At 39.2% G+C, this 27,916-nt stretch overlaps 1 long non-coding RNA gene across 1 annotated transcript; it reads right to left on the reverse strand.

Moving 5' to 3' along the window:
- Positions 1-1,750: 1,750 nt before the first annotated feature.
- Positions 1,751-27,437, reverse strand: LOC122418095 (uncharacterized). The gene is made up of 3 exons (XR_006262432.1): positions 27,059-27,437; positions 3,464-3,663; positions 1,751-1,862 (listed from the first exon to the last, which is right to left on the reverse strand). It is a non-coding gene; the product is annotated as an uncharacterized lncRNA (long non-coding RNA).
- Between the last annotated feature and the right edge of the window lie 479 nt (positions 27,438-27,916).

A 27,916-nucleotide genomic window follows, 5' to 3' on the forward strand; every position in this document is an offset into this window, starting at 1 on the left:
ATACGCTTTTGTTTCGTTTGTTACGAATTTTGCAACGCAGACTTTCTCATGCTCCGAACACTTTGAGAGCGTTATCTCATCTGGCAAGCTTCACAACGTTCCCAGTAATGTGGCCCCGTCCTTTATACTCGCGTTCACCTATCTCTGGAGATGTCACTCGCCTCGCATAATAGCACCGCCAAGATAAATGCCACCTTTCTTCCTGCCCAATTAGAACTCCGCGTCAACAAAAATCGCCAGAGCTATTACTCGCTTTGTCCTTAAACAGCGGAACCGAATCCGCTCATAGGTTCGTTTCAGGCGTCGCATTGCTTTATGGACGAACACATTTTTTCGCTGTGGAATTTCTCGGGGAATTCCGACCTCGATTTCCGAGTGGACTGAAAAGTGGTTTTTAGTGCTCCGCGCTCCCTGGCCTGCTAAATCATAAAAACTGAATTTCCATGGGGTTTTAGTGATGTCGGCTCCAATTACTGCGATCTTTGTATCAACGATGGGCACTCCAACGGTAAGCCTCGAACCTGGCTTTTTCTAACCGTAACTTGGAGAGCTCGTCAAAGCAGGGAGTAATCTTGGAGTTCCATTGGTGAAGAGTCCACCGGGGAGTGATGAAATTCCTCAAGATACCACGGTGCAATGTTTCCGAGGAGCCAAGATGGCTGATCGTCCCGCTAACGTTTTATGATCTCTGGTTAAAAATGGATAAATAAAAATAATATTATCCCCGACGTCTGACAGCTATGAAACCTGGTGTCTGTCCATCTGCTACGAAGCAGAGAATTGGGAGGAAAGATCGCAAACTGTTGTGGCAAGGGAGGAAGAAACAATGAAGCAGCTTCGCGACGGTTGAGGCTTCCAATTGGGAGACATCATGGGGGCGTGGTTTAGCAAATTGACTCGGAATGAGCGTCCGTTTTTTATGTACACGGTCACAGAAAAACCCAGGCAGCGACTGATTTTGGGCAGTTTAATATTTGCTCAGGCTGACAGTCGCGAGTTCTCGATGGTCTTTTTTATTTTTTCCTTCTGACGGTGGAGTAAGAACGTTGAGAAAGGGGAGAAAAAATTCAGGAAAAACCGAAGAGCATCCATCTGGTTAGGTATTCACCAGCTCAATTCCTTAGCACCCAATAAACTCTCAAGATTTCTATCCCATAAAGTTCGTAGCTGCCACGAGTCCGAAGACAAAAATCCGGCCTTGTTGAAACGGAGCCATCAACTTTTTACTACCAAATGGCGAATGAAGATGATAACCAAACGTATCAGAAATGCAAAAAAGTACAGCTACTTTGCTACCCTACAAAACTGAAGGGTTCATTGAATGAGAATCAAGTTTCTGGCAGGAGAGGAGAACGAGGTAAAATATAAAGAGAAAATCAGAGAGTACGAGGATCGTCTCTGGGCCTGGATCAAGCTAGAAAAGCAGCACCCCGACTCGGATTGCGAGGCATTAAGGACGACGAATTTCAGGAGGTGGAACGAGTCTCCGGATGAAAATAAAAATACCTTGGAATAAAATGTTCAAAGTATTTGATCGAGTGGTAGAATGACTGCTGAGGCTGTTTCATTTTTATTATTAAGTGGAGTTTTTTGGTATCGAGACTCTTCATGGTGGAAGCTTTGTTTGGGAGGTTTGCATCCTCAAAATCCTCTTCAACGATCTCGACAATTTTTTTTATCTTTGTATCGCTGTGGTCAGTGACCATCGAGTCGAAACAATCGAGTTCCAATTCAATATCGTAAAAGGTCCCATCGCGATAATCGATTCTACCGTTCTTCAATTTTTTATCGTTACCATTTTCATGACCAGTTACAAGACGAATTGAAATCGCGTGGACCAAGGAATGTTCCGGGAAATGTTCCTGAAAGAAAAAAGTCTGAATAATGATGCTTTTTTTTTGTTTTTTTTTTTCGATTCTAACAATGTAGAAAAATAATGCAATTGAGTTCATGAAAATACAGTCGTTGGCCGAAACCTTTTTAAGGGTTTCGCTTCAGCTGCGCGTCATTCTGAGTTGCGATAAAAAAGAACTTGAACGACAGTTTTTTTATTGTTAAGAATTCGGTCGAATATTGTTTACAATTTTGTTTCTGGGAGCAAGAAATTTGCTCATTCGACAAAGTCATCGAATCGTGGCGAACGCGACGATTACGAATTTCCAATTGAAAATGGACTCGAATAAAAACGAAAATGTGAAACGAGGTAGAAACGAAAGCAATGAAAATTTCTTGAAATTCCTCATTTTTTTCGTCCTCAAAAACATCGCGTTGACTCCCAAAAAGTGTTTCGAAGCAACGACGCGTAAACCATCAAATGAATAAATATTTTTGTCAGTGCACAAGAGAAGAATTTATCTGCGAAAAAATATCGCCGCTCAGTTGCTTTTCTCCGTGCGGAGTGATCAATTGAGCGGAACTTGGATTGGAAAACCCTTGAAATTTTGACTCCGTTCCCCCCAATGAAAAGCTTCGGGTCCCCCAGACTTTTTTCTCCTCGGGGCTGTCTTGCTTGTCCCGAAGGTTCGCAACTCCACGCCCAGTGTTTTGAACACACGCGCATCAAGATACGAGCAAGGACCCGAGGGGACGAAATTGTCGACGTTTTCGCCTCCGGAGCTGCTCCGACCAACATATTGCCACGGAAAGCAGCACCCGTAAGAAGTTAGTTTGACAATGGCAAGAGTGAAAACTGGCTCGGGGCAAGTGCATGGCGCGAGCGAGGTGGACTCGGCCCCGGTAGCAAAGAGGAGCAGCCAGTTCCACTAACCCTCCGGGGTAAGAAAACTTTCAGGCACGGGACAACAAGTCGTTCCAGAGTCTCTCGTCCTCTCCATACACGTTTTTCCTCGTGCTTTCCCGCCCCGGAAAGCTTTCCAAGCCTCTTTGTCTCTCCGGCCGTCGCCGGGCGTGGGACTCCCGATCAATCAATCAATTTTTCGTCTGCCCCTTTCCATCCCCCCACCGGGCTCTGTCAATTTCATGTTAACTCTGAACCTGATGAGTTTTAAAAAGACGTTCGCACACGACTCGAGAGATAAAATCGACTTTCACGAAGAGTGGGGAAGCTCGCGACATATTTTCGCGCTTCGAACGAGCAGAGCTGGGAGCTCCGGAGCCGAGGATCATTGAATCATTTAAAAGGCGATGAAGATACTTTCGCCCCTGACATTTTGGCAGCTCGAACTGCCCCCTGACGAAACAAAACAATCCCGAGCGATCACGACGGACTTTGGGGAGCGATTTTCGAAAATGGAAGCCTCGCGGCTAACCGCTCTCGGGAAAATCTTTCGTTCATTTTTTTTTCTACTTTCGTATATTCCGCAGCAAAGAGATAAAGCACAAAACAACTTCTCTACGCTTTCACGACTATCGCCGCAATCCTGAGACAATTTAACGTCCTTTTTACTCCCCCTCGCGAGAATCGTCCAAAGGAAAAACAGTGAGATTGTTTTTTCTCTCTTACCGTCTCCGACGATCCCTCTCGCTTTATCCGCGTTTTACTCGCGCGGACGCTTGATAAAATCGAACGTTCGGGGCGACAGACCCATCCTCTCGTGGTATCCTTTTTTTGCTCTTCCTCCAAACGATCCAATCTTCAGACAACACAAACCTCGGAGATGTCGAACTCCCAGATATGAGCTTTTTTCTCCCCGGAATCGCCTCCTGTCAGAATAATGCTTTTTTCTTTAATAGGCCAGATACCGATTCGGACGAAAAGGCAAGAGAACTGGTAATGAAATTTAAGGAGAACGGAGGAGAGACGAATATGCCGAGGTCTTTTAGGCTCTAAGCTCGTCGAATTGCTAATTCATCCAAATAAAGATAACGGAACAAATAACTGCCTCGCACTAGACTACAAAGCATCGAAAAAAACGGTTGAACAAAGCTGTTCATTTCTTGAAATGCCTCCGGGACAATGTCGCATGATTGGAAGGGCTAGTTCTCGACAAAATTTGATGAAAAACAAATTTTCGTCGTGTCCTTGAAAAGTGTATTTTTTGACACTTTTTTCGAGTATGGAAGAAAATGTAATTAAGTTGTTGGAGTAATTAGAATATTAATAATTAGTCATGCATACTTTTTACAACAAAAAATTATGAGAAAAATAATTAGAGGCGCTCTGGGGCGTGCGGTGTGACTGGTGCGATCGTTGATCCGAAAGAGGCTCAATTTTCAGGAGAAAAAGAGCCAATTGTTCGTTGCTAAACAATGTTTTAATGATCTTATCGAAAATTCCGTCCACAATTGCGGCTTTCGAATGTTGTCATACAATTATTATCAAGGATTTGAGTGCGAAGAATGAAAATTGTTGGAGTTGTACCACGATTCGAAGCGTCATCGAAGAATGCAACGAGGAGAAGCCCGAAAATCAAAGCGAGCATGAAAAAATTGAAATTTGCAAATTGCTTCCTCAAGATGATCAAGATGCACGGTGCTCAAGATGCACGATGCTCAAAGTTTCCTCTATGAGGTGCTATATTTATCATTTTGGCTTCCTCATAGAGGAAGCTTTGAGCATCGTGCATCTTGAGCGCCGTGCATCTTGATCATCTTGAGGAAGCAATTTGCAAATTTCAATTTGCAGCATTTTTTTTATATACAAGGAAATAATGTAAATACATTATTTTCTCTGCCTTCTTTCACGAACTTTAATTTATCTCTTTGTTTAAATTCATAAAAAACAACTGAATGACGAGCCATCAGAAAAAACAGTTTGCAACTTTCAATTTTCATTGTTTTTCTATTTACACTGAAATTAAATAATTCTGACAACTTTGCTGAAAAGTATAGAGGAAGTACAGACTTATACATAATATCTTACAAGATTTCCAAAAATTGAAGCGGTTGGACGATTTTATGAAAAATTCATATTTTCGTAAAATTCAAAATGTCATAAAATTTGAACCACTCAACCGATATTCCCCAAATTCAATACCAACCTTCCTATTATGATAGTCTATTTATAAAAAAAAAATTATTAATAAATCTCTAAATTTTCGAAAGTTAGAGCGTCGACACCCTTTTTATGAAAATTTCAAAACGTCGTCAGATTCGTCATTTTTTACAAATTCTGACAAAATTATCAGAGAGTGAAGAGCTTGTATAGATTAACATCTGTGTAAAACGGTAGCCCTGTATCTCAAACCATTTCCGAGTTATAAGCGTTTGAATTTTGTAGTGCCAAACACACGCGCACACACACACACACACACACACACACACACACACACACATCCGGACATTTTTTCTAGATATGATTTTTCGATGTTTTGGAACATTTTGAGCACATTGACATTGAAAACTGGAAAAAAAAATTTTCATCGTCACAAAGCTTCCTCGATGAGGAAGCAAAATTTGGGCAAAGAAACTGGAGTTTGAAGTTAAAACGAAAAATTTTTTAAAAAATCAATTTTTCGGAAATTTTATACTCGCTCAAGCCCTCAAATAGGCTCGAGAGTCCCAAACTTTTTCATTTTGCATCCACCATCCATTTGCCACAGTATAAAAATGCGAGGCAGCCAAGCCCGTGGACGGGAGAGGAGGCTCGTTTCACAATCGTAAAATCTTTGGACCACACGATTAAATGAATCGTGAAATAGTTACACGCGGGAATGATGGAGTGCACGAGCAGAAAGTACGGGCGGGAAAGTCTCCGGTGAATTAAGGCAGATGGAGAAGCAGCGGGGGGGAGCAAAACGCGCGCCCTGAAGCTAATTGTTTCAGGACAAGAAAGCAGCACCGCTGCTGGAGCTTTCTCCTCCTTCTCGTGTACACCCCACGTGAATGCCCAGGCTTTGGAAGCTCCGGGGAAAAAAATTGCACGAGACTGCAGATAAGGATAAAGCTCTTGGAGAATAAACGAATTGGATGCGACGTGGACAAGGCTAAGTGATTGAGAAGGGGATTTCGTATCACACTTAGCTGGCTAATTTGGCTTTGTGAGGCGTTTATCCGACTCGACTTCTGCCCGGAAGTGTCTTCCCAGCCTGGCAGAAGCTCGGGGGTTTCACCGCGAATCGATATGAAGCATCACTTCTTTGGTGGATCCCAAAATTGAGTGTTGAATTCGGCCCAAGATTCAAGGTGTGAAGTATTTCGAGGGAAAAATGATATTTCGAAAGTATAAATAATTTTAGCCTGCTCAAGACAAAAATGAAATTTTTGAACGATCCGGCGCGAGTTTTATTTTACGAATCGGACGAAAAGATCGGAAGGAAAGTGAACCAATATCCTCGTAACGAAAAATGAACTGGAGAGGAGGGAACACTTCGTAATTGCTGAGACCTCGCGCGAAAGTACAAGATTGAAGAATACCAGACGCGCGGGTGGAAAGAGTCGGAGAGAAAAAGGTAAAAATGCGAAAAAATATAAGCGACTGAATCGCGTTCGCATTGAATTTCGCAGAAGTGGAGGTCGAAAGGTCACGAGGTTGTGGCGGAACGTGGTCGAGACTCCATATTTTTATACGCTTTAATTGGATTGAAAAACCAGCGTCTGCTCAACATGTGGGTCAGTAATTACGTCGCTGATTATCACGATATTAATACCTCAAGACACACTTTGAGGATTATCTTTCTTGAACGCTCTCCAGAACCCCCCCGCAATGGCATTCCCCACTATTTTATCATCTTCGTTTGAAAAGTGCTTTTCTTCGATCATTAGAAAAAATATTGTTCGCAGGACACTAACGCGAGAGCTCGGTTTGAATGGGGCGAAGACAAAGATCTTCGGATATCGATTGACTCTTTCAAAGAATAAAAAACGTTTTTTTTCAAGAAAGTATAAACGCGAATGCAGCAGCAGGATCCTTATTTCAGCATGTGTTTATCCGAACCGGAGCTCGAGATTTCAACTCGCGTTTCCAGGCTGAAGATGGCATGCGAAATGCAGACACGAGTGGATGATTTTGGGGTAGAATTTCCCGCCCGATCTGGTGGGCGTGATTAGGTTGAGCTCTGACATGAAACCGGCGAGAAAAATCGGTAGGAATTCGATTTCGACTGTTTTTCTGCCACTTGCATCTCCCTCGTGCGAATCCGCACGGTTGAACGGCCCAAAAATCATCTTCCTCGTGATTCACGCAGATTTTATCGAACCGCCGAAAACTTGGAAGGCACGTTGAACGGGAATGCGGAACTGATTAGCTTCCGGTCAAGATCGAGGGTCGCGAAGCTTTTCCTCATTAAACGAGGCTGGTCCAGGGCCGCCACGGGATGTGTGGTTGATTAATTGAACACCTCGTAATTGAGGCCTCGTGTGGCAATGCGGTAAAACAATATGTGGCAAATGCCAGGGTCTCCGTCATTTTAGCTCGTTCATAAACGCCCGTATTCGTCAACGAACTTGTATTCCCGTCGAGTCGCATATGACAATAATTATTGTAAGCGTATTTATGACCACGTACACGCGAGAAACGCCACCTGGGAAATCTCCCTGCTCTCCCCGCGACCCGCGACCGCGAAGCCTTCGTTCCAAGTGCCGCGACCTACGCCAGCCGGTTTCGCCGACCTCGGCGAGGGGCAGAAGAGGGAGACCGCTGTCGACCACGCAAGATGGCTCGACGTTATTAATTTATTCGGCTCTCATTGTTTCTCTTGGCGTGGTCGCAGTGAGCCCAGTTTCGGCGAGCGAATGTGTGGCTCAGTTTATCTCCGTTGTTTCCTCCCCTCGGCCTAGCCGTTCAACCGAAAATATTTTCATTCGGAATCGGCTTCGTGTTTCGGGAATGAGAACGAAAAGTAGTTTATTTTTACTTCTCGCATTAATTGGACACCCCAATCGTGGAATTTTTACCCTTGAACCGTACATTTGGGCGAAATGGCTCGGACGAAATGCAAATTAAGTCGAAATTATTATTTTTATTTCATTTTTCTTGACGATTTCGTATCGATGCCCAATTTTATCGGTCCCGTGTGTTTCAGCGTGGAAAATTTTACCCCGAAATCATCTACTCATCGCTGCATTTTCGATTTTATTATCGCCTCGAAAAATCTATACTTTTGGGAGCAGAGAGAGTAAATTTGAAATAATATTAAACTTGCTGTTTTTCAAAATTTCAACTCCTCTCAAGGGCGATTCATTTTCGGTGTCATTTTCTCAATAGTTATTTTTCTGCTTGTGGTTACGAGCTCGCTCGTTCTGCTGTCAAGCAGGACGAGGCAGCTTTTTCAGAGACATCAATTTCCAACTCGTAAGTCTCGCACCAAAATGTCCCACGTTCTAAAATATTCCATTTCACAGGATCATAAAACAGGAAATAAATTTGGAGGTTGCTTATATTTTGAGAATTCTTCAAAATTATCAAGTTTTCTAGCTAGTAACCGTAGTGAAAAACACAATTTACAACCCTCCGGAGCATGCATGAGCCTGAAGTAAAATTTGCTTTTAAATCCTCACATTCAGTTTTTAATTGATTTTTTTTTCTCATTTCGACCCAGCGCACGTCGTTTCTCCTACTAAGATTTTCGCACTTTATAATTGGCATTTGTTTATTAAAAAAGATTTTTTTTATTCGACGATACCAAAAAGAAGGGAATTGTAGAAAAATTATCAAGAGAATTTTAGAAAAGCGATTCTGTTTGAAATCGAAAAAAAGCTCACCGGCGACGAGAGGATTTTGTAGAATTTTAGTGGCTCAAAAGACAAATATTGAAAATCCTTTCCGAACGAGCGTCAAAAATAAATAATCGATTGACGACGGCGAATAATGAGACTCGACAACAATGAATCCGTTGCAAACAATCAAGCAGAGAACGCTTGTAATTTCAACCCCATTGTAAAGTGTGTGCGCACGCACCTGAAGCAATTCAATTTCGTATAACAATGTGAAACCAGTTAAATTCGTTCGGAGAATGAAGGCAGCGCATGAAGCACGAAAAACGAAATTCCGTAAAAATGTTTTTTCCTCAATCCCTCAAAATTTTCGACCGTTTTTCCAAAATTTTCTTCACTTCAAAAAGCCTTTCAGTCTCCAAAATTTGGTTAGCTGAACTAATTAAATTGTGCTGCGGACACGAATGCGAGAAGGTTCGAATCCCCCAACAAAACATCGTCTCCAGTTAAAAATTCTAGATCGACCTTCAGTCCTGAAATTCCTCTGAAAAGTATCGCTCCAAGTAGTTTCGTGCCAGTGGCATTTCTCACTGTCTCTCATTCCCTCTCCGCTTGTTTCCTGGCAGTTTCCGAGCGACTACTTAACAATTTAGGGGCGATGCTGCTGCTGCGAAGCCCCGAGGCCGAGACGCGATTATAAGTTTGCTAAGAAAATAGAACCGGCTTTAAGGGGTGGGGGCGAAGGAGACGGAGTGACTTTAATCGGAGTTGCTGATTTCAGAGAGACTGGATGAATCCTGGAGGCCTACTCTCCCCCTCTCTCTCTTGGCATCGTAAAAGACACTCTTTCTATTTTCCTCGTTGGTTGCTGCTCCCGTGCAAAAACCTTCTGTTACCAACAGATAATAACTTAAAATTTTCCCTCGCTCGAGTTCCAGCAGCTTCAAAAGCTCCTCCCCCTCTCTCGCTTACACCTGTTTCCAACTTTTCAACGAAATTATTATCGGTACATCGTGCTCGAGTGGCTCAATGAAGTTTTTATGGTACAGAAGACCGTAATTTACTCTCCGAAGAATCGTGTTCCCAATGCTGGACGAACTTTTGGTTTAACGGTTTCTATCTCTGCGGGGCTGTTAGTTTCGAGCTTTCAAACATACCGCGAGGGGATTGATCCAGCATATTTTGCTCGAGGATCGCAGCCCCGAGTCGGTATCGAACGAATAATATCGTTTGAGCTACTTTTCGTGCTCGGATATCTCAAATAAAATGACTCATCTACCGAGAGGCTTTGGAAGCACGAGAACGTTAATTTTACCATGGTTTTTTCAGCCTCGTGAAAATCGATGTAGAGGAAAAACCGTCGGGCAATGATCAAAGGCTCGTTGGAAGATATTTCAGCGTGAGCGTCCTCTCCCAGAGCATCGTCGTTAGTACATTGCTCCAGTTTTTCTCCCGGAGTCTCTTTCCTCCTCCCTGGAGCTCAACGAGACTCGAGTTTTCCTTCGTATTTATTTTTCCCTCTTTTCACATGAGCTCCGATTCGATCTCAGCGGAGAGTATCCGCGGCGAGATAGAAATATAAATGGAGACACTCGCAGGACTGCCGAGCGTCTCGGGGCGAGAGTCTCAAAGTTCGTAGGAAATTCGTCTTGGAGGAAATGAAAGAGGACGAATTCCCGAAGCTCCCCCGAATTCTCGCATTCGAAAATTTTCCCGAGAACACTCTCAAGCGAAGATGCTGCTTTTCTCTTCTCACTGATCAACTGAAGAGTGAAACAACGCCCTTAATGGGGACGAGCATGAGAGGAATTAGTCACACGTACGTGCTTAATTCATTAATGGCTGAATGTCGAGCATTCTACGGTTTACTTACGAAATTACACTCACATTTTCATCGTTATTCTCCTCGTTAGTAAGAAACCACTTGACATTAAGGATTCTCCCTAATTCATGTCTAAATGGAATGAACCCGATGCCTCGAAATCCAGCCAAAAAATCAGTTTTCACAAGTCAAAATCCATCAAAAGTTGCCCATTCTTGCGGAGAAGGCATTTTTTTTCTAGTGCTTATTAGAATATTTAAATAAAATCGAAGCAGGACTAGCACGAAGCTAAAAAAAATCGTGGTGGTCTTGATAAACTGGCGAGATTTGTGGCCACCAGGGCTCAAAACGAGCCCAAACCTAACTTCGATCATTTTAAGGGTGTTTTACTACCTTAATTTTTTTGATTTGAGGAAAACCCAAAAACACGTCAATTTTATTTTTTTTTGCTCTGCAAAATGGCGTTTGTTTTATTAGAATCGGATCGCAAGTTTTTTTTATACGACAAAAATCTGGATATTCGGGGGTGGTTCACCCCTTTGCAGTAAGGGAGCATAAAAAGTTGAACATGTCATATAGGTTATTTGACATGCAGAACATTTTGCAATTCGTTTTCTTCCGATCGGTTGAGTGCTTCTATATAAAACAGTCTACCAGATGCAAAACATGCCCAACTTCGGGGGTCGATTTCACCCCTTAAAAATAACTTTGAGCCGATAAAAAAAAATACGTGTCTCTTATTTTTCGATGGACTATAAAATATAAAAAAATTATCAAAATCGGAGGGGAACACTAAAGTACCTTTCCTTGTTAGATTCGGAAAGCTTCAAACTAGTATCCTGAATTTTTTCGCGTCCTTCGGAGCGATCCTGGCAACCGCGGCTCAAACACGCGTACATTTTTTAATAAAAAATTAACGAAAGAAGTAGAAATAGCATTAGAGAAAAAGTAAACTTTCATTTCCATGATTTTCTCCACTTTTCGAGATGGAAAATTGGGAGAAAGGATTGAAAAAACTTTCCTTATTTCCACACCGTTTTGCTCCCCCCGCTCCTCCATTACGATCCGCTCTCGAATCGAATCGTCCTTAGCGAGAAAAATCATAAAAAATGTGAAAAAAAAACGTTTTTTTAACCAAGCTCCGAGTCAAATGGGCGTGAGAGCATCGACTCATGTGTTGCATTATTCTGCGGCCTACATTCGAGCCTCGAAGCAGAGAGCGAGAGAGAAAGAGGGCCGAAATCTCTGGTGGCACTCTCCTCCCTCGGCTCGCGGGCCGCTCCCTCGATTTGCATAATTTTCATAATGCATCAGCGAGATTTACATTAGAGGCGTAACATCGGAGGTTGCAGAACCATGGCCAGGATCTCGAGGACTCGATGAGCCAACAGAGGAATAGAAATGGAGAGGCGGGCAGGGGGTTGCTGAACGAGAGAAAGATCGGGGAGACGGAAAGGTTTCCAAGGGATGCGAGGACGAGGCGCGCGCGGGGAGGATGGAGCCAGAGATAAAAGGGTTGGGAAGCGTGCAAGATCCGTTGCAACACACATGCACGCGCGAACACAGAGACGGACAGAGCCGCATTTCCTCCACCTAAACTTCCGGCTACTTGCACACTCGCGCGTGTGTACCAAGTCCCATTGTTGCTTTACATTGTCGGTTACCGCATCGAGCCGATCGCTTCCTGGGTGGACGAAATTTAAACCGCAGATATTGGTTTCGCTACGCCCCCCTACCCCGGCCCTTCTCCTGTTCCTATTTCCCCTGGCAGACAGCACACAGAGAGGCTTTTGCTCAAATTAGTAGTGCGGCGAGGAGCTTGAAAGCAGAAATTCTCCGATACCGGGGGGGCTGCGTGGAAAGGGAGCAATATTCGCGTGTGCTCTCGGGCCGGAAGTGGAGAAAAATCGCTCGCGGAGGCTCTGGCTTCCGGTCGCAAAAGTTCCGAAATTTCGTTCCTCCTCGACTCTCTTTCAACTCTCGCGATTCTCATTGGGAATTTAAGGAGTTTCGGTACAGGCGATACAATGTTGCCATGCTAATGCATGCTAAAAAAATTCAAAAAGTTCAGAATTTTATAAAATTTGGTGAACATATTCTTTAGTGCCAAATTTGAGAATACAAATTTTTTAAGATTTTTCTTCTACACAGTTATCGAGTAATTGAGCATTAAAGTTGACGTGTATAAGCACAGCGTTTCCATACATTCCGGGCATAAGAAATCTGCTTTAATGCGTAATTACTCGATAACTAAGTAGAAGAAAATTTTGAAAAAATTTGTGTTTTCGCACTTGATGTTGAAGAACATTATCACCAAATTTCATCAATTTCTTAACATTTAGACTTTTGTACCGAAACTCCTTAAAGCTTCGTGATTTTTTATCCCTCCAGTTTTTCGACGAATTCCGCCTCCGTTTCAGCCCTTTATTCTGCTCCTGAAGAACCTACCGAGCCCGTCGTTCTCCGGCGAAGAACACGCCGAAAATCTCCCCCAATTTTCGCCCCCGGCGAAGCTGGCGAGGCGCCCAAAGCCTCGTAAAAAACAAGCCCCAAGCGCGCCCCGGAGTCGCACACGATAAAGTTGATTTTAGCAACAATGTGACGCCCCGCACATGCACACTGCGCGAGCACTTCACGGAGCTCAGCAAACAGAGAGCTTGCGGCTTGCACACTCCGAATGGAAAAGCCGGAAGTACGAACAACCCGCGAGACTGGCGAACGCAAGGGCACGGAAACAGGAGGCTTTCTCAGGTGGGAACCAGCACTTCTGAGACTTACGCGAACAAGGCTTTGGTGCCTGCCGCGAGTCGAGTCGCAAGATTTCTCTCGGATTCCATTCATCGCGCTCGCTCTGCCATCAGGGATGCGATCGGCCAACGCTTTTCACCAGTTCCCAATCATTTTTTTTGCGCTTGCGGTTATAAAAAAAAAACTTGCCCGAGGAAATATCGTTTTTGCCAAATGGTTTTAACATATTTGAAAATAAAAATAATCGAAGAGAAGAAAAGAGGAAAAGTGAAAATTAGTTTGTAAGAAAAGTTGAATTTTGAAAAATTGAATTATCAAGATCCCCGAGCCACGGTGACACTTTCTACGAATTTTCTCGTCCACTATTAAAATTTTGGAATCAAACCTGTTTCGCACGCCCGCACCTTTCGCAAAGTCTCCTCCGAATGTGGCACGCAAATGGCCATTTGAGAATAGAAAACTCGGAGTAATGTATTTATGGAATAATTGTGGAGAAGAAAGGAGAAAATAATAAGATTTTCATAGTTCATTTACCAGGATAAATATGCTTGTATATTTGCTTCTTTTGTCGAGAACGATAAGCCAGCACGTGAATACGAAATTGGACTACGAAGCAAGCCCCTGAACGAAATGCTCGTTCCTCGACGACAGGACGAGAAGGAGAATCGAACGTAATGAATTCTTGAATAGGTCCAGATACAGCATCCCTCGAATCTCCACAAATTCTCTCGCTTCCTCCTCCCCTCTTTACAGATCTCCTTGGAATGCAGAATCGTGTGCGGAAAAGTAAGTTCCTAACGCGATATATTCCAGAGGTCATGTCGTCCAACGTATATCTCTATTTTTCTGCCCCCTGCTCTCTCGTTCTCTCGGTTCGGAGCATTAAAACCGTGTTTTACCAAAAGAATTCACTCGTACAAAGCGCAAGTGGTTGAGAAAAGCGTTTGCCCTCGACCCGGATAATAAACGATCGTGAAAGAGATTTTTTAAACCGAATAAACCAAAATTTTAACGCTTTTAAACGAATGAATATTTATCGATAAATAAAGGGATGGAATTTCACTAAAAATTCATTAAGGTATGACTGGATGGATAGATCGACCAGAAATTATATATCTGATTGGAATTTCCGTACTTCGCGATGCGATAAAAATCTGAAAAAATTCAACAACATTTGGAAAGCTATGAGCAACAATTGTCAATAATAATATTGCCCAAAAGTTAATAACTAATTGCTTAAACAATTAATTATTCAATAATTTTGCGGTGACCTATTGTTTTTTTTTACGAATCAAATGTGTGTATTTCTCCGAACGCTCATGAATTTTTTTCGAATTTTCGTGGATTTTTGAAATTTCTTGAAAAAATTTTGAATAAAATTTTTTAAAATTTGAATTTTGGATATGTTTTAGAACACATATTTACCATCAGTTTTGAAAAGTCTCAAGGTTACTCTGGATCAAAAATGTACAAATAGAGCCACTTAAAAAAATTAAAAAAGGGCATTTCAAAAATCCACGAAAGTTCTGAAAAAAATCGTGAGCATTCAGAAAAATGCGCACATTCGATTCGTAAAAAAAAAAAAAAACAAGAGTTTACTGTAAAATTGTTAAAAAATGATTTATTTAAACAATTTATTAATAACTTTTAGGCAATATTATTATTGATAATTGTAGTTCATAACTTTCCAAATGCTGCTGAATTTTTTCAGATTTTTATTGCATCGCGCGCGAACTACGGAAATTCCGATCAGGTACAATTTATCGGTTGGGCTAATAGTAATACCTTAAGGTTACCGATCTTAATTACTCGATATCCAGACGGAAAGGGGATTCACTGATGAAGTCAATTATCCAAGGAAAGTTATAAAAAATTGCAATAATGTTAATGATAGTGAAAAAAATCTTGGCGGGAACGATAAAAAATGCATGAGCTGTGACATTTGAATAGTAGGATTCAACGAACAACGAGTTAGTTCCAATGGATATTGGAGCTCGTAAATTTCAATTGATACTCCACCGCGCTCAACGATTTCGCTTGAGTCTTGACAAACTGATAAGACCCAGCGGTTAATAATGTTAATGAAACGACTTCAAAAACTCCGATGTAGACGCAGAAGAGAATTTTTAACGAGCCAATAAAATGTTTATCTGATGAAATCGTCTGAAGATTGAAAGCACCTTGTGAGAGAAATTTTAATTGTTATTGTCGCGTTTCAATCGCGACTACAAAGTGCCTCGAATTCGTCATAACCTCAAACATGAAGAAGCTCAGGATTTCGTACCGCGTGGGAGTTTTGAAGGATTCTTCAATATTTTCGTCACGATCCAGTCCAGATTTGGTGTTGGGTGGGCATTTTTAGAAATTGGCTTTTTTATCTCTCTGTGGGACTCTAGATTCCGGAATGAATTCGGAAGGGAAGAAATCCGAGCTCCAAAACTCACGAGATAGGCGCACAAAGTCGCAAATTTATTTGACCGCAGTTTAGAAACTTTTGTTCATTCGTTAGCTCGGTGAAAAGTGATGCAGCAATAAATCGAGTTGAGCACTTTTTTTAAAGTGCTACCCGGAGAAAACAGATTCGCTTTGCATGGTGAAGAATTTATTATTTTGCAAGAATTTTCATTCATTACAAAGAGCATAGTATTTTTTGAATTTCCCTATTTTTCGTCACTTCAATTCTAAACAGCTTTATGTCAATAACAAAAAGTGATGCACTTGTGACTAGCACCTTGTGATAAGTGAAAATGAGTAATTTTTCCAATCGTATTCTCTTCCAGGGTTTCTACAAATAATCGTTGTTTTTTTTTCATTTTTTTTTTTCTCCAAATGTATTATTTGAATTCATTCGTTTGTTGAATCGATTATGAAACAAAGATTTGTCTAAAATATTTTTTCTCGAAGAATTGAAAAATTCGTGGAAATTTAATGTTTTACTAGTGAATTTTGAAAAATATATTTTTATGAAATTTCGCACAGTTTCTGAGCATAATTTATCCTCGTTTCTTTCCCTTTACCGAGCATCATTTAACTCGCAGTTGAGCTTCTGCTTCCTCCCAACGTACGCGAGTATTTCTCTACTTACGAACAATTTCATTAAGGGGATCCGAGAGCTGCAGTACAGGCTGACAAAGAGCTCGCACAACTTGGGAAACAAGAAAGAAAAAGGAAGAAGCACGGAGAAGGAGCGAGGGCTCGGCGTCAACATTGCCGGACAAATCTTGCTTAATTAGATGCGACGAGGATGCAACGAAAAACGAGAAGACGCCGACGCCGTTGAACGAGCCAGCGGCCGCCAACTTAACGAGAGTATTGAGCACACCTCGAGTTTTTCTCGTGTCGTCGCGAGCCCGGACGATATCCTTGGATAAAAAGCCTCCGACATGCGAGAAAAAAAATTATCTTTCCCGAGGCAGTCGCCGTGGTGTATCAATGAAATCAGTCGTTGCATTAATTAGTACACGGAAAGTCAACGATCCGTACGATCTTATGTCAAATTAAAATAAAGCTCTTCTCGAAGCAAAAAAAAAATTGAGCTCAACATTGGGAAATAATCAATCATATCGATCGATTGATACAGATATTTTAGTATATTCACGAAGCTACCTTAATTAGTCGTGCGGAATTAGATAATTGTCATATTTTTCATGATACTTTACTCACTGTGATTGACAACCATTATAAATTCAAGAAAAGAGGAACAAGAATTTTGTTTTATTTCGTTTTGTCACCATTAAGGAGCTTCGATACAGGTTAACGAATGTTAAGAAATTTACAAAATCTGGCGATAACTGGAGTGCAAATAATGCAGAACCATTTTTTCAGAATTTTCTTTTACATCGTTATCGAGTAATTAAGGAGTTTCGGTACAGGCGATACAATGTTGCCATGCTAATCCATGCTAAAAAAATTAAAAAATTCAAAAAGTTCAGAATTTTATAAAATTTGGTGAACATATTCTTTAGTGCCAAATTTGACTATACAAATTGTTTAAGATTTTTCTTCTACACAATTATCGATTAATTGATCACTAAAGTTCACGTGTATAAGCATAGCGTTTCCATATATATAGGTATACATTCCGGGCATAAGAAATCTGCTTTAATGCGTAATTACTCAATAACTAAGTAGAAGAAAATTTTGAAAAAATTTGTGTTTTCGCACTTGATGTTGAAGAACATTATCACCAAATTTGATCAATTTCTTAACATTTAGACTTTTGTACCGAAACTCCTTAAGCATTAAAGCAGAATTTTTATACCCGGAGTGTATATTTACATATATTGAAATTCTACGATCACGCACATGATTTTTCGTGCTTAATTACTCGATAACTGTGCAGAAGAAAAATGTAAAAAAACTGTGTGTCGTCGAGTTTGGTATTAAAGAATATGATCACAAAATTTTATAAAATTCTGAACTTTTTGAAATTTTTTGTTCGCAACGTGGCTTCGGATGACATGGAGAAAGCTCTTCTTCTTGAGTTTAACAAAACCCACATACACACAAATTCAAGAAGAAGAGAAAACTTACTAAAGCAAAACTCATTACAATTTTCTTTTGTTTTTCCCGTTTAGCCAATGTAAAAATTCAACGACATTGACTTTCTTCGAACGGTAAGATTATTTCACTATTTTTACAATTTGAAACGTAAAGTGCAATGAAATGTTGTTTTTAATTTTATTATTTTATTGACAGAAGGAGAAAAAGTGAATGAGAGAAGGAAAATATTGAAAAAGAAATCAGTATTGAAAGAGGGCGAGTGGAGAGCGAAGCTCTCGAGAAAAAAGCAGATATACTTTGAGCTTTTTTTACCTTCAAGAGTCAAGGGTCACACGAGAGACAGAATTAAGTCTCGGGGGCGAGAGATGCGATGGAGAGGCGGAAAAAAATGAGGTCAGACCGAGAAAAATCCACAGTCCACTCGAGTTAACTCAGAAACGTCCGGCGTCTACTATATTTGCAAGCTCGAGATATACGAGGGAAAGAGAAAGGTGGATAAGTTAAAAGTCATTTTTAAAACTGTGCCTACGAAACTTCTGCACGTATCTGATGACCTCACCGAGAAGCTCCTCTTCCTTACATCGCCAAATGAAGATTTGCTCATGTACGAAAATTCCAAGGTCATTTTTTCCCCACTTTGTCTTCCAACGACCAAATCCATGTACTAAATTCTAGCAACACTCCAAAGCTCTTCGAGCTCACGATTTTTGTCTTTAGGGCGACTCAGCCTCGATTATCGAAAGCTCCATTATCGGATCCCCAATCGTTAGAACCTCGATTACCGAAACCTCGTTTATCGAGACTGGCACGTTCTTCATCTGAGAAACCCGAAAATGTGTGCAAACTTGTTAAACAAATGCTCCAAATCATTCTAATAATATAAATTAACTCCATTTTTATCCGTGCCAGAATGGTTTTAATGAATGAATATTTGTTCTGTAAATATTTAAAAATCCTGTTGGATCGACAAGCTGATATCGAACAGCAGCGCAAACTTTCTCTGCCAAGTCAATAAAGACTTTTTTCATTTTCCTGTCAAATTGCAGTGGGTAGTCGGTGAGGAAATATGGAGAATGGCCAATGGGGAAAAAACGATGGAGAAATGGAGGTAGAAAACATTGCTCGAAATTGTAGGTACCACGACTTTTTTATGGAATGATGTATCGCTTCCCAATAAAGGGGAATGGCTACGTGAGATCAGTTTCGAAAACATTGACGACTTAGTGGAATTAGAATCGTGGATTAACGAATGTATCTGCACAAATATAATTCAGTCGATTTTTCAAATTACTGCATGTTTCTGAAAAACCAACATCATTATACGTTACGAAATAATTTTCCGATCCATCAATAAAAATATTTATAAAAAAAAAAAAAATAAAAAATAAAAATATATATAATCAAATACTCCAAATTTTTCAAATTCGTCCATTCGAATTGGACATATCTCAACATTTTTTTAAAACTCTCTGCACTAGCCTCGTTTACCAACTAACTTGGCATCGTAGTTTCAGTGACGATTCGAATTTCCTTTGTTTCTTGTATCGAAACAATGCTGGATTTTATTCGACTTAATTTAAGGAGTTTCGGTACAGGCGATACAATGTTGCCATGCTAAACCATGCTAAAAAGCATAAAAAATTTCAAAAAGTTCAGAATTTTATAAAATTTGGTGAACATATTCTTTAGTGCTAAATTTGACAATACAAATTTTTAAAGATTTTTCTTCTACACAGTTATCGAGTAATTGATCACTAAAGTTGACGTGTATAAGCATAGCGTTTCCATAAATATAGGTATACATTCCGGGCATAAGAAATCTGCTTTAATGCGTAATTACTCGATAACTAAGTAGAAGAAAATTTTGAAAAAATTTGTGTTTTCGCACTTGATGTTGAAGAACATTATCACCAAATTTGATCAATTTCTTAATATTTAGACTTTTGTACCGAAACTCCTTAATGACCTGATCAAATTTCAATGGTTTTGATCGAGCACATACTCGGTACACTTTTTTTTCTATAATTTCCAGCATCGGATTCATGTTAGTTATAATAATTCAACGTTTCCTCGATTTCGACAAATCACGTCGAAAATAATTGGCATTATCGACTATGATGAACTTTCATCGTTACATGCACTCAAATAATTCTCGTACGAATATCGGTTTTCTTGCAGCTATTCTTGCTGCTATTCCCATCATGTGAATAGGTAAAATGACGAGCTATGGCAGAGAGAATGTGAATGAAAATGGGCTGGGGGCTGGGATATTATTCGATGGAGTGCTTATTAATATGAGGGAACAAAGAGCAGGATTCCGATATTATTTACATTTCAGTTATCAAATTTAAAAATCGATACAGATTTATGTACAAACGGAGTCTTCGAAGTGGCTGACATTTTTTTTCATTCTTCCAATTTTTTGTGCGTTTCCAGAAAAGAAAGAATACGGGACTCGTTCAGGATTCTTAGAAAAAAAAATCTCACAATGAAGATTCTTTTTTTTCAAATATAAAAAATATTTGAAAATATGAAAAAGGAAAAAAGTTTAATTTTTTTAAATCATTCTCGATTAAACCGGAGCTACTGATTTTCGAGAATAATTTCTATAGACATTTTTCAATCCCAAATAATTAGTATTTTTTTCTAATAACTGGTCATTTTTACTTATTTCCGTGACTTTAATTGAAGGTAGAAAATGCATCATGCATTCAAGTAAATTCACCTGAAGAAATATTTTGTACTTTTGCAATTTTTCAAAACCAAATCTTGTTTGGGACCCAATGGGGTACCCTCATCAAATTTGGGAGATTTTTTTACAGCCCGGTCAATCCAATGCATCCCAACTGCTACTTTGAACAAGCAGTCAAAAAAAGAGAAATCATTTCAAAATTTTTTTCTTTTCGTATCGACTTTTAGAATTCAACTTTTTCCCTCTTCTGAAAATATATCAGAAAAGGCAAAAACGAAAAAAAGCGTTCCGCAATTTTTAAAGTATCCCATTATTTTGTCCTGCTTCTCCTCAGGTGTACCGAGATTCCTCTACTCAGTAAAAAAACTGACCTCAACCTGTTGAATTCTCATTAATTACTGAATCTCAGTACCACCTTGGAAACGAGATTGAATATTTTAAGTATTTTTCGTGAAGTCGATTAGCCCAAAGAATTATTGAAAAATGAATGAGTAAGTTGTCAAACGACTGAAAGGTTTCGGAGGAAGAGTCGTTTTTTCACGAGAGACCAACGGCGCGGGAGGGTGGGAGGGGGGGGGGGGGGGGGGGGGGATGAGAAATTTTATACGAAGTCTATCGCTCTCGCTGGTGGCTTTCTCTGTTTTTCATTACACAGGAATGATTGATGAGGAGCCACGGTGATATTATTTTGAGTAGACCGGTTCCCATCCCCTGTAGTTTCTCGAACAAGGACCGGAGGGTGCTTTGAACGGTCCTGAAGCTTGTCACCCTTTTTCCTTTATTTTCCTGCATTCCCTTCAGCCGGGACTATCCCTCATACACGATACGAAGCTGCGGAACATCCTGCGTCATTATCCATCAAAATTCTCGTACCCTGGACACCAACTTCCGGTGGTAATCGTACGATTTATCGTTTCTTTTCGTTCAACCCTCATAAACATAGAGAACGCATTCGACGTCGCTAAATATTTTTCCACAATAAATTTTTTCATTGAAGGGGGGGCAGGCCTCGTTTGGGAGGTCAAAAAAATCCATTGCTTTGGAGAATTTTTTCAGGATGGAAATAAATAACTCAACGTGGCGAACTTTTCGGTATGGTTTCAAGGATATTTCGAGGGTACGAAAACATTTTTTTCATACGAAAATTACTGTGGTTTAAGAATAAAAATTTTTTCATTTACAATCAAATTTTCTTCTACGTGGACCTAAAAAATTATTCAAATGTCTGCTCAAACAAGTTTTACAGCACGTTGAAGTGATATTCTCATTCTTTGAAAGAGCTTTTTTTCACACTTCCTAGAAATATCAAATTTCGCAATTATTCGCGTTTTTATAGGTCCGTGTGGAAGGAAAATATATGGAAATGGATAAAAAATTGGAATTTTCCTTTCCAGATAATTATTACGATCTCCACATTGCACACAGCTGAGAAACATTGACGATAAGACTTTGCACATAATACATGTACATGTTAGTATTTTGCACATTAAAAAAATGCTTTTGTACTCTTCAAGTATCCTTGAAGCTGTACCGAAAAGTTTCACTCAATATTTTAATAACAATAGATACAAAAATGAATAATATAAATATAAATTTAGTACAGTAATAAAGACTATTCCACTCTATTGTATTCTCCTTTTACCTACTGGAAGGACCCTAATGTCATAGTTATTCTCGTGATATATTTTCCAATAAAAACATTCCTGAGATTCTTAAATTTTCTCTCAGGTGATAATAAATAACTCGAATATCCTGAAAAATTCACATTTTCATAAACAAAAGCTCGCTTCACGTTTTTTCATGTTACATTTCGTGGCGTTTGAAAAAGCTCAAAAACGATGGTTGTTATTGCCTCGAGCAGGGTGCGATTCGACCGTGTGGAAAATTGGATGAATTCTGTTGACTCGTTTAAATAAATTTTGCAAAAACAATTGAAATACAAAATGCAAGCTACGATAAGAGGGAAGAAAAGAGAATGGAAATAGCAGGAGGGAAGCTGAACGAAAAGCTTTTCTCTGGCATCGTACACTCTCTGTTTCAATAAATATCGGAATTTGTATTCTGGTGCAGAAAATTAAACGGAAGCATCATATTGATTCCGGATCAAAATTGATGAAAAAATGTAAAAAATTCTACAATTTATGCGTCATTTTTTATTGCAGCAACGTTCGCCCCCAAATTTCTGTACTAAGCGATTGGAAATTTTACCCGATGTTTTAAGCAGAGAACTCGAATTTTGAACTCTTTCGAAATTGCACTAGTTTTCCAAAGTTTTCGTCATTCAATATTAACCGAGTTTTAGGATGAGAATGATTTCGTAACTCGTTGATTCCTTTTACATATTCACATCTGAGAAAATTATCGATGGATTTGCTATCGAGGTTACGAGCCTCGGATCGTAAAAAACGCCTTGTCTCAAAAGCTCGATAATGGTTTTTTGTTTTCAATAGTAGCGAGGCTCCTTTCTAATCGTTAGCAACGAGGGAGAATCGAGTAATGGCAACGATGAAGTAAAAACGATGAAAAAAAATTGGGAAAAACATTTTAATGGATTCGTTGGCAGGTCAGGCCTGAGACGTCTCGTTTTTTTTTTTTTTTTTTTTTTCTTTCGTGTACATTCGAAGCGCAAGCACAAGGCGAGGAGGTGTCACGAGCATGCACCCGCGTCAGAATTCTTTATTTATTCGTGTCACACGTCCGAAGAAATAAAAATATTTCCCAGGGGCGTACGAAAAAGCAAAGAAAATGATGAAAGTATGGAGACGGTTGGGGACGAGTGCACGAGAGACGAAAAAATGGAGTGCGAGCAGCGGCGTCGATCCCCAGTGAATTAATGCCGCAGTAAGCAAACCGTCTCTTTATAATGCACCACCTCCGGATCATAATTTAATTCACCATCTATACTGACAACTTGTACGTAGAAACTAAAAGATGAAGAATTAAAAAAGCGAAAGGTGCAAGTGGACCACAAAGCAGGGGCGAAAGCTCAGAAGAAACTGACTTTCAAAGCTTTCTACCTCAATTCCATGGGGAGGAGAGCCTCCTGGAAACTGATCATGCAAATAAATTAATATCTTTCATTTATTGACGAGTATTAAAAAATAATAAAACAATTACAAAATACGATTACCAAAAAATATAATAAAACGATTAAGATTTGATAAAATAATAAAAAAAATAAACAATTTTTCACAGATAAATATTGCACGAAATTAAGGCCTTAAAAGGCCCGTCATTAGGATCGATACCCACGAAAATTATTCTTCCAGCTGTCAAATCATTTATAGCCCGATATTGACAAAATATAAATGATTATGTCATCGTCCTCAACGAGATGTAACGTCCTGACTTCCCATGGATTTTCAATTTCGTTATAAAATCTGTATCGCTGTATGCGACGTTAATCGGAAACAGCTATGACATGACGAGACTTCAATACTCCCTCGTATTTCATCCATATACATGCCCCAACATTTCTTCCAGAATCCCCGGTATGGACCGAATCATGTTTTCCACATAAAAACTTAATCGATCTTTTATTTCGGATAATATTGAAGAAATGTTGCCCGGATATAATTTCCCACTGTCCTATGATTACTTATACAAATTTCATGGTAACGCGATTTCTTATTGTTTCATGGATTGCGCCAGCTGAATATGTTCACGTACTTTTTATACGATGGATCTCGAGGGCTGTGAAAAAATACTAAAAAATGCAAAATTTTGGATGAATAAAATTTTAGAAAAAAAATTCAAAAACATTCAAATCATTTTTTTTCATTGAATTAAATTATTAGAAAACTTACATTCGTATATTTAATGACATACATTTTTCGTCTGTGTCCAAATCGTTTAAAAGACAATGAGAAATGGAAAAAAATATTATCACGAATGAATGCGGTTTCTTGGAATTATTCAACTGCACAGGAACAGCAAAAACATCGTTAGCCTAGTTACGAGTTTTTTTTTTTGTTTTTTTTTTTTTTTTTTATTTATTCGTATCTAATGCAGGTTGTGATAGACGAATGAAATAATTCCCACGAATTTCATTCACGGTATTAATTAACTAACGTTGATACTTTTGAAAAAGATTCGGGAGCGATGGATTTTTGGAGAATTTATTAACTTTTTAACACCGGATGAGCGCTGTAATATGAAAAAGAAATTACGAGCTTATTTCTGTGAAATTCATGACGCGCACGTTAATCTCCTGTTTCACGAATACCGACGGTCCGAAAGGTTCGTAATCTTCGTTGAAGAGAGATAAGTAACGGAAAAAAAAGTAACCGTCAATTTGAATCGAATTGATAAGAAGGCATAATAAAAACGGTGTCACGTCTCACGGCCTTTTCCGAGGAGTCGGTCAGCGTACATCACTTTTCAAATTCGTTTAAAAAAAATACGAAAGTCATTTTCATCGCTCCTCACAAAGTCCGCGCACATCGGGAGACCGAAACGTTTCGTTATGCTTTCGAGAAGTTTATTTTTTGTGCTGTTCGCTCTCGTGGCCTACGCACATGGTGAAACGGACGTCACGACGACGACGCAGGTATCGTAAACGCAATTGATATTTGTTGTGCAACCGAACGATTAAAAAATCAAGAAACTTTTTTTTTTTTTTTTTTTTTTCGTTTCTCAAGGTGACTCGGAGCCGTGACTGTCTGAGAAACATATCAAAAATTTTGATTGTGGACATTTTTCAACTCTCTTCTTAAACATTATAATAAACAATCGTTAAATAAAAGTTAGATTTAATGAGAGAATTTCTTTATTCCTGTAAAAAATGAATTGGCTGATTTTCCAAAAGACTCTCCACGATTGTACGAAATTTTGTTATTTTTTTACTTCACTTTACTCGCTGCCTCTCCTTGCAACTGTCGTTTCGAAAAAACCGTTCATTCAATGCATGAATAATTGGGCATTCACGGTGTTAAATATTCGTCCAAGGGAGGGAAGAATCCATAGTTTTTCATGAATTATCAGACGTTTTAAAAAATGTTATTTTAGCACTTTCTGTTGTTTTTTTTTTTTTTATATTTATTTATTTTTATATGAGCTCGGAAAAATAGGAAATTCAGCATAATTGTTGTTGAACGCAAGTTTTTGTAGAGCCTGGAAAAACAATTTCAAAGTTCCCAAATTTTTTGCAGGAATAATAAAAGTTACGAAAAAAGCTGATTCATTATGTAAAAACTTGGTTCGAATGTAGCAATTACTCGTAATTACTGGAAGCGAGTGGGGAAAAAACTTGTGAAAAAAAATCACTGTCTACAATGAATTATTAGCACAAGCTCGAAATATCGTTGTACAAAAAAAATCAATATGACTTTTTTTCTAAAAGAAGTTTGCAAAGGCGAAAGGTTTTCCTGGTAACAGGCGTTATTAAACGAACGCTGCGGAGCCTCGAGTTTTAATTCAACAACTTTTCCTGCTGCACCCGCCTACGTCAGCATTCTTTCTCGAATCCTTGTTTTTCTTTTTTTTTTTTTCTTTTTTATATTAGCTCGATCGAGGATTTTTCGTCTGATAAATTGAAAACTTCGTTGAACAATGTATTTGTTCTTCACTCGAAGGGAATGAGAATTCTCATGCGATTTTATTCTATTTATCAAATTTATTATTTCTCCAACAAATAAATTCGAAGTGTTTTGGTTCGAATTGACTTTAGTATCAAAGCGCTCGGAGTCAGCAAGTTACCAACGTCACACTCTGCTGCTTCGCCACTTTTATTTCTTGCTAATGAGCCAAGTTTTGTGTAAAGAAAATAAAGTTCGAGGAACAAATGCATCCTGAGGGAGCTTCGACAACGAAAAAAATGGCTTTTTTATCAACTTTTAATAAGAAACTTGCCGGAAATGATATTCTATTCAGTGATTTTTCTTAGCCTCGCGGATCGATCTGTGCCTTCCTCCGAATTCTCAGTGTCGCGAGCGCTTTGAAATTTCAGTGAGGCTCTCCAGAATTTCATCCTTTTTTGCTTCCTCATCGAGGAAGCTTTGTGACGATGAAATTTTTTTTTTTCCACTTTTCAATGTTAATGTGGCCAAAATGTTCCAAAACATCGAAAAATCATATCTAGAAAATACCATTTTGCACAGATGTTGATCTGTGCAAGCTCTTCATTCTCTGATAATTTTGTCAGAATTTGTAAAAAATTACGAATCTGACGACGTTTTGAAATTTTCATAAGCTTCGAAAATTTTAAGATTTATTAATAATTTTTTTTTTTATAAATAGACTATCATAATAGGAAGGTTGGTATTGAATTTGGGGAATATCGGTTGAGCGGTTTCAATTTTATGACATTTTGAATTTTACGAAAATATGAGTTTTTCAAAAAATGGCCTAACCCCTTGAATTTTTTGGAAATTTTGAAAGATATCTGTGTATAAGTCTGTACTTCCTCTATACTTTCCAGCAAAGTTGTCTGAATTATTTAATTTCAATGTAAATAAAAAAAACGATGAAAATTGACAGTTGAAAACTGTTTTTACTCATGGCTCGTCATTTAGTTTTTTTTTTAATGAATTTAAACAAAGAGATAAATATTAAAGTTCGTAAAAGAAGGTAGAGAAAATACATTGAAAATGCTGCAAATTTTAATTTGCAGAATTTTTTTACAAGCGAGGAAAAGAAAAATGAAAAAATTTGATTTGACGAGAAAATTTAGCTTTTACGATATTTCAGACGCCGGAGCCTGCGCGGACAGCCACGTCCCTGGAAACTGCAATGGTACTCACAGGAGTTCTCGCAGCCACGACCATCTCCGTGATGCTGGTCATCGTCCCGACGATACTTTACCAGTAAGTAGAAATATCGAGGTCGAAAGGCACGATAAACTTTCGTCGTGCTTTTTATAATGCGACAGGAAAGAAACGAAAGCAAAAGTAGAGATAAATTTTCGAAAAAATGATAATATTTGAATAATCGAGACTCCGAGTTTGAAAATATTATGAAAAAAATATCATCGATCAAAATGACACGAATCGATGCACACGAAAAGCCGCTTATTTTCATCACTACATCCGTTTATAAATTTGCAGCAATTACACTCGCAAAATGACCGACGAGAAGCACCAAAGCGAGGCTTATTGAGACGAGACAAAGGAGCTGCAACCTTTCGTGTCGATCATCGCAAAGATTCGAATCATCCTAGCCTTTGGGATCGTCAGAGATCGCGTGAAATCTCGAGAAAAACTCCTCCCAATAAAAAACCGACGTTCCGTCAGACTGAGGAAAAAAGATGGAAAGATTTATCGAAAAATATATCGAAACTGTGACTCCAACGTGAAGCAATCGGCGAATTATTATTTTCTAAATTTCTCAGCTGCTGCTCCAGCAGCAAAACCTCGAATCGTGCAATGATTTGTAGCTGATAACAGCTCGCACTCGAACGAATGAGGTGACCTTGACCCACTGCGCGAGTGTTCCTGGTCGCCTTATCATCAATAACCCTCAAATACAGTCTTGCTGACACGCTTGAAAATTCATTGCTTCTATTTGACACACCGAACATGAATTGCTCGATAAATTCATAACTCGCTCGAGTCATCGATGCTCAGTTGTAAAATACGGCTCGAAATAACATCCTCTGCGTG

Source organism: Venturia canescens, chromosome 11, assembly GCF_019457755.1.
Source record: "Venturia canescens isolate UGA chromosome 11, ASM1945775v1, whole genome shotgun sequence".
Lineage (NCBI taxonomy): Eukaryota > Metazoa > Arthropoda > Insecta > Hymenoptera > Ichneumonidae > Venturia > Venturia canescens.